The following is a 10,232-nucleotide window of genomic DNA, read 5'->3' as shown; positions in this document are numbered from 1 at the left end:
GTTTGCAATATATGTTCACTGAAGCATCAGAAATAGAGTTTAAGGGTGGGGTGTAGTTCCTTGGGTAGAAGGCTCGCCCAGCAAGTACAAGGGCCTGGGTTTAATCCCTAGCACTTCAAATAAATAAAATTTAAAAAAAAGAGAGAGAAATAAGTTAAAAAAAGTAGGTTTCAAAAGAGTTCTGGGAAAAGATGGCACAATGAACTCCTGTATGTACTTTTGGCTCCTCAAGCCCCATTAAAACAACAAAAGTTTTTTTTTTTTTCCCCCTTTGGTACGGGGGAGCGAATCCAGGGTGCTTAACCACTGAGCCACATCCTCAGCCTTTTTTTGTATTTTATTTAGAGACAGGGTCTTACTGAGTTACTTAGGGCCTCACCAAGTTGCTGAGGCTGGCTTTGAACTTGCGATCCTCCAGCCTCAGCCTTCTGAGCCACTGGGATTATAGGCATGAGCCACCATGCCCAGCAACAAAAGTATTTTTTAACTCAACAAAATTGAGGTTTTTTTATTTTTTATTTTTTTTTTGAGAGAGAGAGAGAGAGAATTTTTTAATATTTATTTTTTAGTTTTTGGTGGACACACTTGTTTGTATGTGGTGCTGAGGATCGAACCCGGGCTGCACGCATGCCAGGTGAGTGCACTACCGCTTGAGCCACATCCCCAGCCCCAACAAAATGAGTTTTTAAAAAATATTTTGACCACCACTTTGAAAAACTGGTGCTATCTTGTAATGCTGAACATAAGAATGCCTAGTGACCCAGTGATTCCACTCCTAGGTAGACCCAAGTATTCTTCCATGAGCAGAAAAATACTCAGAGAAGCACTGTTTTTTTTGGCGGGGAGGGTGGTACCGGGGATTGAACCAGGGGCGCTCATCCACTGAGCCACATCCCCAGCCCAATTTTGTATTTTATTTAGAGACAGGGTCTCACTCAGCAGCTTAATGCCTCGCTATTACTGAGGCTGGCTTTAAACTCTCAATCCTCCTGCCTCAGCCTCCCAAGCCACTAGGACCACCACACCCAGCCAAAAATGATTAAGTTTTTGTTTTAAAAGGAGACAGGCAAGTTAAACACATTAACTTACCACTGTACCACTGAGCTATATTCCCAACCCTTTCTTATTTTTATTTATTTATTTTTTTTAGAGAGAGTGAGAGAGGGAGAGAGAGAGAGAGAGAATTTTAATATTTATTTTTTAGTTATCGGCGGACACGACATCTTTGTTTTGTATGTGGTGCTGAGGATTGAACCCGGGCCACACGCATGCCAGGTGAGTGCACTACCGCTTGAGCCACATCCCCAGCCCTCTTATTTTTATTTTGAGACAGGGTCTTGCTAAGTTGTTGAGGCTGGCCTCAAAGTTGTGATCCTCAGTCTCCTGAGTTGCTGTGATTGCAGGCATGTACCACCAGAGACATTCTTAACTCCTTCTGATGGAGAGGGTTAGTGAGGTGAGAAGGTGTTCCTAGGTCACGAGACAGTCACATTCAATGGGTACCATGTTGAACCAGCCTTGGTATCCATGTTAGAATTCTCTAATTCTAAATCTATCAGCTGTGTTATTGTGGGCACGCTTAATCCTGGAGCTGTTTCTCCATCAGTAACATGAGGACCCTGGACTAAATCCAAGGTCAGTTCATTCTTGCATGAGACTTCATTACTTTGAAGTCCTTGGGAGACAGACATTGAACTTCTTTCGTTGCTGACATCAGATAATGTTGTCCAACTGTCATTATTAAACGTTTTTCCTATTTGGGTATTTTTGAGGTTAATTCACTTCTTTCTGAGAACACTTTTATTTAATGTTTTTTTCCAGTCCTGGGGATTTAACACAGGGACTCGTAAAAAAACATACTAGGCAAACACTATACCACTGAGCGACACCCCAGCCCCTGTGAGCACTTTTGAAAACACCATTCTCTTAACAACTCTCCATCTTCCAATCCTCCCTTCACCCCACCATCACCTATCAGACCCAACCAGAGAGGATTCCATACTCCACCCACTGATGGGGCTGCAAAGCAGATACCAGAGGCCTCTCGGCATCAAATGCTTCGACATAACCATTAGTTTCCTAGAACTTGTAAAGAAATGGATTTGGCTGAGAATAACTTAATTACCTAGCTACTCACTGATGCCAAAAGATAGGAATGCTAACCATGGCAACTCATAATGATGGAAATTAGTTTGACCAACTGTGTCTCCTCATTCAGACAGCTGGGAAAAGCCCGCCCTTCCTGCTCTTTTTTGGTTACTTTTTGTGTCTTTTTCCATTGAAAAAGACCTAATTGGCTAGTTCAATGTTATTTCATTCTGATTAACAAATATTTATCAAGTAATGTATATCAGATACTGTGCCATATTCTAGGTATACAAATATGAATTAGACATAACCCATGCCCTCAGACGGCTTTCAGTTGATATGGGACACAGATGAGTTTAATATAAAGTAGAGGAAAACAGTGAGTGCACATCTGTTTTGTGGAGCACATAATGTATAAATATATACATTATATAAATATATAATGTACATGACATTTGATTCAAATGGGGTATGAATTCTCATTTTTCCATGTGTACAGATTTCAGGATCACACTGGTTATACAGCCACGTATATACATACAGCAATACTACTGCCTGTTGTATTCTGCTGCCCTCCCTAACCCCGCTTCAATACTCATTTTTAACAATGGCTAGAACAACTAGACAACAAGAAGGTCAACAGGAAATAGGAGACATGCACAACACTAAACCAACTATAGCTGGAGCTCTGTAAAGCAGTCTGTCCAACTATCTCTTCTCAAGTGCCCTAGGAATGTTTTCCAGGACAGCCCTTGTGTGAGGCCATAAAAGAGGACTCTATAAATTTAAAAGGACTAACATTATACAAAATATGTTTTCCAATCACAATGATATGAACTTAAAAATCAACAACAAAAGAAAAGATTGAAAATGCATAATGTGTAGAAATTAAACAACACACTCCTAAATAACCAATGAATCAAAGAATAAGTTACAAAGGGGAATTATTAGAAAATACTTCAAGATGAATGAAAACAAAATGCAAGATACCAAAATGTACAGAATGTAGCTAAAACAGTGCACTGTAAAATGCCGACATTTTAAAAGGAAGAAAGATCTCAGGTCAATATAAGAGGAATGGGAATCCAGAGGTGGGGCACTTAGTTTTCCAGCAAAGGGGACATTTTAAAGGATGAGTAAGGCTGGAGGAAGCTGGGAAGGGAATTCCCTCAGAGAGAACAGCTTGAGCAAGAACAAATAGAACTGAACTAGTATGAGGATTACAGGAGAGCTAGAAGAGTTCAGTTTTCCCAGAGTGTAAAGTGTGTGGAAAGAGGAAAGAAAGCTGTGGAGCAAGTGGGTCCCTTAATATTTCATATGCTCTGCTGAAAACTCTGAGTTTTATTCTTTGGGTCACTAAAAGAATTGTAAGTTTGTATATGAGATGCTTCAGATTTCCTTTAAAAAAATAAATTTATAGCAGCACAATTCACAATAGCTAGACTGTGGAACCAACCTAGATGCCCTTCAATAGATGAATGGATAAAAAAATGTGGCATTTATACACAATGGAATATTACTCAGCACTAAAAAATAACAAGATCATGGCACTTGCAGGGAAATGGATGGCATTAGAGCAGATTATGCTAAGTGAAGTTAGCCAATCCCTAAAAAACAAAGGCCGAATGTCTTCTCTGATATAAGGGAGGTGACTCAAAATGGGATAGGGAGGAAGAGCATGAGAAGAAGATTACACTAAATAGGGAAGAGAGGTGGGAGGGAAAAGGAGAGAGAAGGGGAGTTGCACAGAAAAAGGTAGGAGACCCTCATCGTTATACAGATTACATGTATGATGATGTGAAGGGGAAAAAAAAGAAGTGTGTCACATTAGATTGGGTAGAGAGAAGTGATGGGAGGGGAAGGGGGGGATAGGAAGGACAGCAGAATAAAATAGACATCATTATTGCTGTATGTATATACGTGACTGCATGACCAATGTGATTGTGCAACCTGTACACTTAGAAAAATGAGAAATTATACTCCATTGATTCAAATGTATGATATGTCAAGATCATTGTACTCTCATGTGTAACCAATAAAAAAAATAAATTTATTTATTTTAATTAGTTATATATGACATCAGAATGCATTTTGATTCATAGTAAACAATTGCAGCACAACTTTTTATTTATTTATTTTTTATTTTTTGTGGTGCTGGGGATTGAACCCAGGGCCTTGTGCATGCCAGGCAAGCACTCTACCAACTAAGCTACATCCCTAGCCCCAACTTTTCATTTCTCTGGTTGTAAAATAAGAGACCCAGAATAGCCAAAGCAATCCTTAGCAAGAAGAGTGAAGGAGGAGGCATCACAATACCAGACCTTAATAAACTATGCTATAGAGCAATAGTAACAAAAATGGCATGGTACTGGCACCAAAATAGACTTGTAGACCAATGGTTCAGAATAGAAGACACAGAGACAAACCCACATAAATACAGTTACCTCATACTAGATAAAGGTGCCAAAAACATACATTGGAGAAAAGATAGCCTCTTCAACAAATGGTGCTGGCAGAACTGGAAATCCACAAAATGAAACTAAACCCCTGTCTCTCACCATGCACAAAACTCAACTCAAAGTAGATCAAGGACCTAGGAATTAGACCAGAGACCCCGCACCTAATAGAAGAAAAAGTAGGCCCACATTTTTATCACATCAGATTAGGGCCTGATAACAAGACTTCTAAAGCACAAGAAATAAAATCAAGAATTAATAAATGGGATGGACTCAAACTAAAAGGATTCTTTTCAGCAAAAGAAACCACCAATGAGGCAAAGAAAGAGCCTACACAGAGGAGTAAATTTTTACCACATGCATGTTAGATAGAGCACTAGTCTCCAGATCTATAAAGAACTCAAAAAATTTAACACACACACACACAAAAAAAAAACCACAAACAAAAAACCAAACAACCCAAACGATAACTGGGCTAAGGAGCTGAACAGACTCTTCTCAGAAGAAGATACACATTTGATCAATAAATATATGAAAAAATGTTCAACACTCTAGTAATTAGAGAAATGCAAATCAGAACTAAGATTTCATCTCACGCCAGTCAGAATGGCAGTTATTAAGAGATCTTTTAAAGAGATCTTTCAAGTTGTAGTTTTCCACGTGAATTATCCAGAATGGATTGCATGGGTTTCAAGTGAGGAGAGAGAGAAGCCAGGAAAGAGATGTCTTCATTGCCATAGAAAGGGTGACTTCAACATAATTGTGCTCCTTACAGTTTGGAAGGCTGGGAAGTGCAAAATCTAGGTGCTGGCGGACATCAGGTGTGTGGCAAGGGCATACTTCTAGCTTGCAGATGACCTGCTTCTTGCTGTGCCCCTTCCATGGCAGAGATGGAAGAGATGTCTCTATTGTGTCTCTTCTTAAAAGGACACTAAACCATTGTGAGAGTTCTACACTCAGGACCTGATTTCCTTCCAAAGGCCCTTCCTCCAGATACACATTGGGGATTTAGGCTTCAACATATAAATTTATGGGTGACACAAACATTCAGTCTGTGCCATTTAATCTGCATTAGGGTTCTCCACAGATCCCCAGAAAGGACAAGGGGCCAAGGGCAGAGGACGATCCATGACTCAGTTCAACTAGCCAGGCAGAGAGCAAACTTAACCTTCCTCTATCTTTTTTGCTCTATTTGAACCCTCAGTAGGTTGGATGAAGCCCACCTCAGTAGGTTGGATGAAGCCCACATTGGGAGGGCCACTTGCTTTCTCAGTCCACCATTTCAAATGCTAATCTCTTCCGGAAACATCCTCACAGATATATTCAGATGCAATGCTTAGCCAGATAGATAGCTGGGCATCCTGTGGCTCAGTCAAGTTGACACATAAAATTAATCATTGCCCTAAACCAAGGGGAAGAAAATGGAGTCTGAACATTCCAGCGGTGGTGGGGCTGGAGGAAGGGGCTGGACACAAGGGGGTTTTAGGCGCCAGACTGCAGATGTCAGTGCTGATTGCAGGTGGAGTAAGTACAGGAGTCTAGAACATCTGGTATTTATGGTTTGGATAATTGGTGGCCACACTAAATGAGAACCAGAATACAGAGGAGAAACAGGTTTGAGAATGTCTTGGGTGCTGTGCCTTATTTTTCTTTTTTTCCCTTGGCTCTTTCCATGGAATAAATATCAGTTGGGATTATCATTTCTGCCAGGGCTTTGTTCACCAATCTGAAAATCCTTGCATACACCCTTCCCGGGTCCCCTACACTCCCTTGCCTCAGAGACCTGTCTGCCCATATGTCATGTTCTCCACTCTCCCCACAGAGTTCCCCAGTGGCGCACCAGGCATGGCTGTGAGGTGTTAGCTCCATTCTCTATGGGTTTGTGGTCACACTGTGTCAAGCATCTTGTCCTCCTCTGTATTGGGTCACCTCCCTGATCTACCTTCTGGGATAGGGTCACAAACTGTGAGACTGAGAGCCAGATTTGAATCCATACATGTGTGTTATTAGGCCTGCTCTATATTTAAATAAATATATACATAAATAAATATATACATAGACATATGTTGCATAATAATATTTCAATCAATGATGGGCTGCATATGCAATGGTGGTCCCCATAGAGGATAATGGGACTGAAAAACTCCTAATGCCTAGTGATGTTGCTGTCTTAGTCAGTGTAAGTGCCCTTTATGGTGTTTGTGCAATGAAACAATTGCCTAATGATGCATTTGTCACAATGTGTTCCCATCATTACATGATGCATGACTGGGGTGTGTGTGTGTGTGTGTGTGTGCGTGTGTGTCTATATTTAAGTGTAAATACCTTTGAAGAAAGGGCGTGTTCTATGATTTATCATGTTTCCTGACACTTGTGGTGGTCCTACCCTTGGTCTGTTTTGCTCATGTCCCCTTGTGACTGGCAGCTCCAAATTCTGAATCTTTAGGCTTCACTGGAAGGAAAGACATAAGAAAAGCCAGGGCCATGACCATACGAGGTGCTGACTTTCTTGTTGGCTCTTTCTCATCGTTGCTCACTGCTGGATGCACCTCCTCCTGAAAATAACAACCAAACGCCCACATACAAGATTAAACCATATAAAACTGAAATGTTCAACTGATTCTTGCTTTTATAGATGGAAATTTCACATGATCCTATTAATGTGATCCTCATTCAGTTGCTAGTAGGACAGTGATTTTTTGCTTTGTTTGCAAACTAGAATAAACTGAGAGCTTTTTAAAAATACCCTTGCTGGGAGGATTGCGAGTTCAAAGCCAGCCTCAACAAAATTGAGGCACTAAGCAACTCGGTGAGGCCCTATCTCTAAATAAAATACAAAATAGGGCTGGGGTTGTGGCTCAGTGGCTGAGTGCTCCTGAGTTCACCCCTAGTACCCACCCCCCCAAAAAAATACCCTTGCTAGGATACCACCCTATGACAATGAATTCAAATCTATGAGGATGGGTGCAGACACAAAGATACTTAACCACTCCCCCAAGCAGCTGGTGTGAGAACTGCCAATCTTGTACATCCCTAGGTTGGCCATGGGAGAGGCTCAAAAAGTCTCCCACTGGACTCCTCACCACAGTGCCTATGTCTGGGGAAGCTTCCTGGTTTTCAGAGCCGGGTCTCAAAGTGAAGTCTTTTAAATTTTTTCCACTTCTTGATGGGACCTTTATTTTATTTTATCCATTTATTTACATGTGGTGCTGAGAATCAAACCTAGTGCTTCACAGATGCTAGGCAAGCGCTCCACCACTGAGCCACAACCTCAGCCTTTTTTTCTTTTTTCTTTTGGTACCAGGGATTGAACTCAGAAACATTCAACCACTGAGCCAAATCCCCAGCCCTATTTTGTATTTTATTTAGAGAGGGACTCACTGAGATGCTTAGAGCCTTGCTTTTGCCAAGGCTGGTTTTGAACACGTGATCCTCCTACCTCAGCCTCTGGAGCCTCTGGGATTACAGGCATGCACCACCACACCCAGCTTTAAAGTGAAGTCTTCGAGGACACAGAATTTCTGGGTAACTGCAACTGCTTCATGGATTAAATTGAGTTAATAAAAATTAAAGAGCTTCCATCACACACACACACACACACACACAGAATCTGTATAACCCATGTGCAAGAGGCCCCATACCTAAGCACATTACGAAGTCACTGCCTTGTAAGAATTAGTGAACTGCAATTTGAAGTGTTATCTCTGCTCAATCCATTTGGAGGCATATGTGGTATAGAGAGAGCCACGACAAATGGAAATGTTCAAAGACATGACCCCAGACATTTACTGAGGAGTACAAGCCACAACACGTGTACAATTTGGAGTGGTTAATTAAATGACTATTCCCAAACATGGCAGTTAAGGACAGCTTTGAGGGTCACTCTCCTCTACATTCTCATTAATTCTAGGAGTCTAACTTTCCCCTAACTGTATTTTTCTTTTTTGCTTTTAATGTGTACATTTAAAAAATAGAACTCCACAGATAAATCTATTTTCAGAATAAAAGAGAAACTGGTCTATATTACTTTGGGGGTTGACAAAAAATATCCTAAGATTGGATTAGAGCAGTGGTTATTTAACTCTGTTAATATACTATAAGGCATTGAATTGTAACTCTAAACAAGTGAGGTTTACGGTATGTAAGTTATATCTCAATAAAGCCACTCTTTAAAAAAAATAAGTTACTAGAGTAGAAAAAAAATCACTGAAAGATTTCCACCACTTTAAGAACACAAGGCAGAGTGTCTCTGCAGAGAGCTGGGTGTGTGCCTGTGCACGTAAGGGCTATGTGATGCTGTGGCTGGGACGTGAGTGGTTTGCTCAGATGGCATTTACAGAGGTGCCACATGAAGGTTTAAGTGGGACATCCATTGCCATAGGCAAGGGGGTGCTGGGAGTAGCTCTGCAGATCTGGTGGCAAAATGAAAGAAAGGCATTTGTTCCATTGGGAAAGATGCAGGAGCTGTTCTCCACGGAGAGCCTGATGCAGAGAACAAATGTCCCCGGGAGGCAGCGAGGTAGAGCACGTGTTCCTGGCAGGGAAGGGAGGAACAGGAGCCCTTCTTCACTCACCTTCCGGGTCATCCTTTCCAAGGCTCCTAGCACTTTGGATGGGCACGCGCTTTCCTAGGCTCCCTCAACCTGCTTGATGTACAATTCTCTTAATTAATTTCAAGGGGATCCATCATTGTAGGTATGTTAGGTGGGTTCAAAGAAAGCGTGTGTGTTCCCTTCATGTGTGCAGGCATCTTGAGACTCCCCTTCTGCCTTGGGACTGTGGGACTGTCGCTGGAGTTCTGGGGCTTGACAAATTGGCAGAGACATGAAAATTCTGAAACTATTTTTAGAAAATTCTTACAATGATGAAGGGAGCAAGCGAGGAGCCTCAGCGCTCCATTCCCTCCTGTGCAGGACCTTACTGACCTCATGCTCCCCTTCCACGAGTGGCGTGTCTACTCTGGCTACAGTCAGCATTGGCCCTATAGAGACAGATGTCAACAACACTGTTCTTGGCATCAAAGGCTTTATAACCTATGGGAATGTCATCAGACAGTCCCCAAAGACTTCAACACAAACCCTCCCACCAGAGAGGTACAAATGAAGTGCTGGCTCTCAGAAGTTGAGGGAAGCACCAGCCACTGGAAGGGCCATGAAAGGCTTCTGAGCAAGTGGCACTAGAGACACATAATATTTCCAGGTGGAGGTGATGGTGAAGAACTGAGTGAAGAACTGGTGTGATCACATCTGGGCACAGGAAATAAAGAGCAAGTGACCTTTTAGGATGGAGGATAAGGAATTCACAGGAAGTGGGTCTGGACAGGCATACAAGGACTATACCTGCCTCCTGAATTCCACAGGTTGTGGATGAGCCTCTGGGGCCCAAAGGCTAATAATCAAGACTTCTCTGTTGAAGATTTCCACTGCCCAGAGTTAGAGAGGGACATCTAAATTCCCTCTCAGGAACTCAAATTACTAGCATACGGGATGAAAAAGGCAATATCACAACAGACACTTCAGAAATACAGAAGATAATCAAAAACTATTTTGAATCCTTATACTCCAATAAATTAGAAGATAGTGAAGGCATAGATAAATTTCTTAAGTCATATGATCTGCCCAGATTGAGTCAGGAGGATATAGAAAACCTAAACAGACCAATATCAATTGAGGAAATAGAAGAAACCAT

This window comes from Marmota marmota, unplaced genomic scaffold (genome assembly GCF_001458135.2).
Source record: "Marmota marmota marmota unplaced genomic scaffold, marMar, whole genome shotgun sequence".
Taxonomy (NCBI): domain Eukaryota; kingdom Metazoa; phylum Chordata; class Mammalia; order Rodentia; family Sciuridae; genus Marmota; species Marmota marmota.
The sequence above is the reverse complement of the archived record's forward strand: the minus strand, read 5'-3'. Positions refer to the sequence as shown.